This window comes from Lipotes vexillifer, unplaced genomic scaffold, assembly GCF_000442215.2.
Source record: "Lipotes vexillifer unplaced genomic scaffold, Lipotes_vexillifer_v1.1 scaffold240, whole genome shotgun sequence".
Taxonomy (NCBI): Eukaryota; Metazoa; Chordata; class Mammalia; order Artiodactyla; family Lipotidae; genus Lipotes; species Lipotes vexillifer.
In genome coordinates, this window is record NW_006797481.1 from 5,987,519 (window position 1) to 5,996,166 (window position 8,648).

At 36.4% G+C, this 8,648-nt stretch overlaps 1 protein-coding gene across 1 annotated transcript in view; it reads right to left on the reverse strand.

The window, feature by feature from the left end:
- ATRNL1 (attractin like 1) overlaps positions 1 to 8,648 on the reverse strand; it is a 713,182-nt gene that overhangs the window by 450,857 nt on the left and 253,677 nt on the right. The gene's annotated exons all lie outside the window — the stretch shown is intronic.

An 8,648-nucleotide genomic window follows, 5' to 3' on the forward strand; every position in this document is an offset into this window, starting at 1 on the left:
AAAGGGTCAATACAGCAGGAATATTAGCCAATGTAAATATTGTATAAAATAGTGCAACTGCAAAGAAAAAAGAAGAAAATCTTACAGCATTGAAACAAGGAACAAACAAATCACCAAACATAGTTGGAAATGTCAAAAACACTCAGTAATTCACAGAAAAAGTAGAAAGAAAATAAGGATACAGAACAATGAGCAACACTATCAACCAAATATTCAATTAACATTTAACGAATAACAAACTGCGAAGCATACTTGTTTTTTTAAACACATATGGATTTTCAGTAAAAGCAACCATATTCTGGGCAAAAAGCAAACAAACAAAACTCGAAACCAATAAATCTATAGGATTAAAATCATACGTAGTTTTCTCTGGCCACAGAGAAAATTAAATTATGAAATAATGAAAGGAAGACACCTAGAAAATTCCCAAGTATGTAAGAATTAAATAAGACACTTTTGAATGACTCATGAGTCAAAGAACATATCTCAAGGGAAATAAGGAAATATTTAGGTGTGAATGAAAATGAAAATAAAACTTTTCAAAATTTGTGGAATGTGCCTAAAGCAGTGCATTGAGGGTAATTTATAGCTTTAGAGGCATATAAAAGAAAAGAAGAAAATTCTAAAGTCAGTGATCTAAACTCTCACTTTAAGAAGCTAAAAAAAAGTGAATTAAACTAAATTATTTAAATTAAACTAAATACTTTGTTTTCAACTGTTACATAAGCAGGTATAATTCTTGTACTACTTTTTGTGGTAAGTTATCAACCTAATATAGATAAGTAAAATAGAAAACATTTATTTTAAATGTTATGGGAAATTATAGAAAGATTTAAACAGGTGAGATATATGTAAGAAGATAAAAAACACTCTCACATACCAATGATGATAATGGTGCTGAGGAGGGGAAAATGGCAATCACCTATCTACTGCTTATTGCAATATTTACTGTAGTATAGGTTTACATAATTATGTCATTTAATCATCATGATAACCCTATAATGTAAGCACTACTGTCTTCATTTTATAGATGAGGTAACTAAAGCTAAGATAAGGGAATAATTTAACTGAGGTCACAAATGGGGGACAGACAGATTTAACAGAAATCAGAGAAAAAGTAGTTCAGAATAAAAGAAGTCGGTGAGAAATGCTACAAAGAACTGAATAGCATTAGGATTAACAAGTATCCATTGGCATGGTAACTAGGACATTATTACTGACAAACCAACAGGTATAGTTTAAAGCTGTTTTGCTACATACTAGCGGTCTGATTTTCAAAATACATGACATAATACAAATAAATGGTAGCAGCATGTCATTATAGCGATTGAAAAAGGTGGAAATTTTCTGGAATTTTAGAATTGGTTTCCAATCGTACTTACAGTCTGTTTTCTGCTCTCTTTCACTACAAATGTGTATATATATAAAGGAATTTGTGCTCCTATGAATGGCAAAGATGCCATCAATTTCTTCTTAATATTATCCTTTTTTTGTTGTTATGGCAGTGTCCCAATATTAGTTCAGTATTCGAAATCTTAGCAGTGTTATATGGATCAGTCCCACATGTGTGCTGCCTAGTTGGCAGTATGAGACCTGGGCAGATGTCTACCTAGCCTGTAATAGGTATCTTTGGTATCCTACTTCTCAAAGACTTTGGTATCCTAATTAGGATAAGTTCCATTCACTAACAGGCCAGGGGTGAACCAAGAAGTTAAGAAGCAGCTTTATGGGACCGATCATCTGAATTCTTACCTTCTGCTCTTTCCTCATACTTTCTGGTTACCTGGAAACCTCCTTTATAGTCCACTGGTCATAAGCTGTCCATCTCTGCAATTGTACAATGGTGGCAGGAAAACAAAAGAGGGCAAATAAAACACTGGGGTTTAGCCCCACCTCTGGGAGCTGTGTCTCTATCAGAGAAGAAGGCTCCCTGCCCTCAGAGTTGGGACTTTGCAGCTTCTCATGTTGTAGCCACTACCACATGACCATTGAACTGCCTGACTACTGAGGCCCAGGAAAGTGGAGAAAAAGGAGAGAAAAAAAATGGTGCGTATTTCCCATCCTCCCTGAACTTTACGAGTTCCCTTTTCCACTCTTTAGGCCAAAAGTAGAGAGTTTCTTCATCTCACTCCCTCTGCACCACAGGGCTCACTTCTGGGTCTGGAGCCAGCGAATTCAATGGGAACAAATGTTAATCTCACCACCAGTTCAGTGGTACTTTGAATTCTAGTATTTTTTTCCAATCTGCCTCCTGATAATTACTTTCAGAGACCTCAAACTGCTATATCATGCATTCTGTCAAGATTTTTTTCGTTGTGTTCAGTGAGAGAAAGGTCAACATGTGTTTACTCCATCTTACCTCTTATGTGGAATAGGAATGCTTCCAAGGACTAGTCCAACAAATAGTCTTTTATTAGTTTTTATTAAAAGTTCATGTGTACTTCAGAAATATGTCAATTCTGTCATTGTTGGATGCTATATTATCTCTTTCTCTCATGTATATACACACGCAATTATATCTATTGTGCTGTATCAACCTTCTTTTATTTTAGTGATGCAAATGAGAGTTAAAAGTGGGTTAAAGCAGGGGGGTCCCTAACCCCAGGGCAATGGACCAGTACCGGTCCGTGGCTTGTTAGGAACCTGGCCGCACAGCAGGAGGTGAGCGGCAGGCTAGCAAGCAAAGCTTCATCTGTATTTACAGCCGCTCCCTATCACCTGAGCTCCGCCTCCTGTCAGATCAGTGGCGGCGTTAGATTCTCACAGGAGCAAGAACCCTACTGTGAACTGCGCATGCGAGGGATCTAGGTTGTGCGCTCCTTATGAGAATCTAACACCTGATGATCTGGCTGCAAATACAGATTACAATAGCAGAGAGGTTTGACTGCACAAAGACCATAATACATCAACTGCTTGCAGACTCATATCAAAACCCTATCAGTGAGTGGCGAGTGACAATTAGGCTGCATCTGTTGTCAGGCTTTAAGTCAGAATCCAATACTTATTTTAGTCTGCTTGTAGCCCGCCCATTATTTTATTTACCACTTCCGTCCGCGCCTCTTTCCCACACTGTGCACTTGTCTCAGTCACAGTTTTGGTAAGCCCACAAGCTAACCCTAGTCAAAATGAGTAAAAAACAAACGTCACTGGAGAGCTTCTTTGAAAAGGGGGAAAGACCCAATGACGAGACAGCAGAAGACTCTGGCTGCCAACAAAAAGGAAGCTGCATTTAAAAGAAAACACCAAGGGTCCTACTTAAATTACCAGTTCACTGCAACAGGTGATTGACATTCTCCAAGCCTGCTTTGTAAAGTATGTGGCGACCGGCTATCCAACGAAGCAATGAAACCTTCAAAACTGCTTTGCCACATGGACCAAGCACCCTGAATTAAAAGACAAGCCTTTGGAGTTTTTCAAAAGAAAAAAATGCGACAAAGAACAGAAGCAATCATTGAAGGCCACCACTTCATCAAATGTGTCTGCACTGAGAGCATCACTCTTAGTGGCTAATCGCATTGCTAAAGCTAAGAAGCCCTTTACTACTGGTGAAGAGTTGAGCCTGCCTGCTGCTAAGGACATTTGTCATGAACTTTTAGGAGAGGTTGCAGAAAATAGCAAGTCAATCAAAGGTACACACTTCTAGAGAATCAGGTAATCTCTCAGAGAATTGCTAAACAGCACCTACCATAATACTGTTAAGTTAGATGGGAATCACTTTTGCCTAATTCAAAATTTTAGACAATTTTCTAAAACCACCTCTCTTCAAATCATAAATACTCTTCCAAAAGTATTCTTCAGTCCCCCAATAAGGTGATTTCACGGTGTTTTCGCCTAATTCATACACATGGGTGTAGCAACAGCAAGAATTGTTAATCAACATACATACAGTCTCCTTGTACACTTGCCAACAAATCTAAAGCCACTTGGTATTAAGCCACTAAGTTAAGAAAGTTAATTTCTGTCTTGAGGTTCCTTAAGGTATCTAGGACTGGGTATTCAATAGCTTCTATTTTCACGAAGATTTTTTATCCGATCTTACTTTTTTCTTCTGTTCTGAGGCTAGAAACCAAATCTAAGCAATCTGTCTCTGCCAATTCTGTCTTCAGAGCCTAACGAGTTAGTGAATTATTCTTCCTCCAAAGTCCCCCAAATCTGCTAAGGATCCAGATCTTCCAGGAAATTACCCTGACAACTGCATGTAAGACTGGGACACTAAAAGCCATAGAACAGTTACCAGACAAGTCTTCTAGAAGGCTGTTTAGGTAATGATTGCACATATTAATACAACGCTTTTTCCTTAGTAGTGGGCTTATTATATCTGACTAAAGTTATTCTCAAATTTAACACACAAGGGAATGCTTTAATTGGACAATCTGTTGTCCAATTATATTCTGGAAAAAATGAGGACACATACGTATTAAAACTATGCAAATAGGGCTTCCCTGGTGGCGCAGTGGTTGAGAGTCCGCCTGCCGATGCAGGGGACGGGGTTCGTGCCCCGGTCTGGAAAGATCCCACATGCCGCGGAGCGGCTGGGCCCATGAGCCATGACCGCTGAGCCTGTGCGTCCGGAGCCTGTGCTCCACAACGGGAGAGGCCACAACAGTGAGAGGCCCGCGTACAGCAAAAAAACAAAAAAAACAAAAAAACTATGCAAATAACCACATTGATATAAAAGTAAAGCGACTTCCACTCTTTAAAAAAAAAAAAAGCATGTATTCCTGAATTCCGTAGGATCACTGAGAGCAAGATATCATTCAGAGTGTTTTATTTATTTGGCATTAGCAAAGATCAAGAAGAAAGAGAAAGGCCTTCATCGTATTATCTATCAGAAAAGAGAATATTAAAAATAATACCACAATATTCCCATCCACATTTAAAATTTTCTCATTAGTTCATGTAGCCCTATGTATTCAAGTATTATTCCATTGGACTGTGAAACAGCAATCTGTTTTCATTAACTTCACACATTTTGAAGCTACATTTTGGGCACATACAGATTCAGGACTGTGCCATCTTTCCAGCGTGTCTGCTACCTCTTTATCATTGTGAAACACACCTCTTTAACTCTAGTAATGACTCTTGCTTGAAAGTTTACTTTGTGTGATCAATAGTTTTCTTTTGGTTGAGTTTGTATAGCATACTTTTGGTATACTGCTACTTTCAACCATTTTGAATCATTATATCTAACGTTTGTCTCCTTTAAGTATCAGGTTTTATTCAATCCTGTATGACAGTTTTAGGCTTTTACTTGGTGCATTTAGTCTACTTAAATTTAATGTAATTACTGATATAGCTAGGTTATACTTATCTTCTTACTATGTAATTTTTATTTGAACCACCTTTGTCATACACCATTTTTCTCTTTTCATACCTTGCTGTGAGCGCATAAAATATTTCTATTTGTCAATTCAACTTCTCAATCAACTTGTTTCATTCTTTCCTTTCTTCTTCTTTAGATTTTACCCTAGAAGTCATAACAACTAGAGACTCTTACGATTTACTACTTTTACCATTTCACTGATATTGCTATAGCACCTTAGACTACTTGAGTTCTATTTACCCCATTGCTCTTTGCATTACTTTCATCTTCTATTTGTTATTCTACAGAAATTTAAACTCCATGAGCTATTTTTTAATCCAGTATTAATTTAAGTTTACCGATTCTGTTATTCTTCATTTCCTCTCATGTTTCAATGTTTACATCTGAGATCATTTTAAAACTTTCCTCTGCTTAAAGTACTCTCTGTAGTATTTCTTTTGGCTCCAATCTAATGTCAGTAAAATCCTTCAGATTTTTTTGTTGTTGGAAAATGTACTTATCTGACCTTGATTTGGAAAATGTGTTTGTTGTTTATAGTTGACAGATATTTTCCGTCAGCACATTTTCTCCCCGCTAGTGGTTTCCATTGAGAAGTCACTTGTTAGTCCTGGGACAAGTAGGCTAGTCTAAGCTTGAAATTCTCATGGAGAAGGCAGGAAGGCAAACGGAAACATGCAAGTCCTCTTAGGTTTTAGGCTCAAAACTTGCATATCCGCACTACTGCCTCATTAAATTCGTCTCCATCTTCCAAAGCTCTTATTATCCCACACCACCACCCCAATCATTCTACACCATCACTTTTCTACCATACAATCTGGTTTTCAGTGATTAAAAAAATCTGTTTGCTCCTTGATGAAAATTCTTTCATTAAACTTTGAAAACCCATCTCTCTTGCCTAGAATTCCCTCTCATACATCTGGTCCATGAACTTCTATTCATCCTTCAAAATCTTGCTTCAATATAACTCTCTCCAAGATGCTTCCCTGCTTCAATATCACCTCTGTAACATTAACAAAGGTGGATCTACAATATAGACTCTCCAATTCGCAAATACCATTCACATTGATGTTAGCCACAGTGAATAGCTCAGATAACATTTTATGACTGAAACAAAACCAAAATATGTCCCTGAAATTTTATATAAAGGCTCTAGGAGAAAGTCTTTTCCCTTTTCTTTCCGGGATGACTAAATTAGGATTCTATAAATCCAACTAAAATAGAATAGAATACAGTCAACATACTTTGTGAAACAGAACCTACAAACAGAGAGGGAATAATTACATTAGCCAATTCAAAAATTACTTACATAACACAGTATAAAGAATGTCAAGGGATGCAGTTTTAGGTAAGATGGTCATAAGAGACAGAGTTCCTGAAGTTCCCAGAGACATTTCCTTTGGATGCTCTGTTTTTCTAAGCCTGTAATATCCCTTGTGTTACTTCAAAGCTAATTTAAAGTTGGATTTATTTACCTACAACTGAAAGAATGCTGATTAACATATTTTATGAGCTACTTGAGGGCAGAAACTACTTTGTGTACCATTTTATCCCCTAGCAAAGTATCCTGTGTGTGACTGAAATTTAAGAAATATCTTCTGGAGAGTGTAACCAAAAATATATATAAATGTTCAATATCCACCCCACTTACATAGGAAGCACTACTTTATATCAGCCTTTGACTGAATAAATACAGAATTAAATACTAAGTAAATAACAATCATTACCATTCCTTTTTATTTTGTTAGTTTCCTGCATTGATTTCTAAAGTTCTATTATCATGCTAGTAAGTTTCATCCTATTAATAGCAATATTAGACCCAAATTGGATCAAGCCAAATGAAATATTTTTCTACTTTCTTACATATCAGTAAAAACTTCTCCTTATTCATCTAATACTTTTTAAATTGATCTGTTAAATCTGTTCAAACATACATGGGAACATTATAACTGAAAGTAGTCAAAAGAACTGAATAGGAAAAAGTACCACATAAAAGTATGAAAATACTATTGACATTAATTAAAGCAAAATCTATGTGAAATGTCTGGCTTACAAAAAGGATATGATAGAAAGATGTTTTGTTATGCAAACAACAAATAATTAAATATTAAACTCTTCATACATTTTTTATGCTATAGCATATAAAAAAGAGTTAACTTACAAGTAGAAAGTTCTAAAGTAACTTGAAGTGTTTTCTTTCAGCTGTACACACAAAGTGCTCTCCCTGTGTAACAAGTCTACTGAAGAAAATATTTTAAAAAATTAAGGTAAAATGATCATAAAAGTTAAATGTTAATTTTTATCAGAAACCATTTTTGCTTGTTTGAAGCATCACCGATAACAACTTTGTGAAAAGAAAACAGTGATTTTTATCTTTGGACAGAGGAATCTTGGTACCTCATGGTCTGATGGATATTTTTCAACAGGAATTGGGTTTTTTTGTATTTTTTAATTTCAGCTACTTTTCAAAATAACTGCCTCCACAGAGTGTAGTTTGTAAACATTTATGAACAATTTCATCTATGGATTGTAAACTTTCTCATAACTTGCAGCTTCTTGGAATTTGCAATAGTGTGTACTGAGGAAATCTAAAATATATAGACATATGTCTACAAACTGACTGCCATTTATCTGAAAAGTACTTGAAAACTTAAATACAAGCTATTAACTAAAACAATTTACAAGTAAAAGCATAAAACACACACATAGTAACAGTCCCATCATTCAGCAGAACAAATTTATGGCTACCATATTAATCCAATTACCATTCAGACTCAAAATTAAATGTAGGATTTCTACTTCCTTCCAAAATGGAGTGACAGGGAATGGATTTATCCTCCTGCCAAAACAACTAGTAAAGCAGACAAAATATATGAAACACTGGTGTTCAGGTATTGGATATCAAGCAATGCAGGACAATGATCCCTGAGTAGAGAAATAATGAGGTAAGCCTTCTAATGCCACAGATGATTGTGGATTTAAGGCTGGATCAAAAGGAGAGTGAACACAGGTGCAGTCCAAGGCATAGCCAAGATGGCTACAGTGTACAAGACAGTATACTGGAGAAGACCGAACTGTCCAGAGTCCCCGTGAGTCTTCAGGTGAATACTACTTACTGGTGAAGAAACTATCCAAGGCTGGAGAAAGAACCATATGAAAGGATCAGAGAGAAGAATCCTCAAAACTCACATAGGGTTGGGAACAGTTCATGGTCCAACCAGTCAGAGGTGGATAACCTGTAATTCATGTCTCATAAAGTAGAGTACCCAGAAGGGCAGTGCCTCAGGAATGGAAAGATTAACCCTAGACTAAATTATGCTTTGTTCCT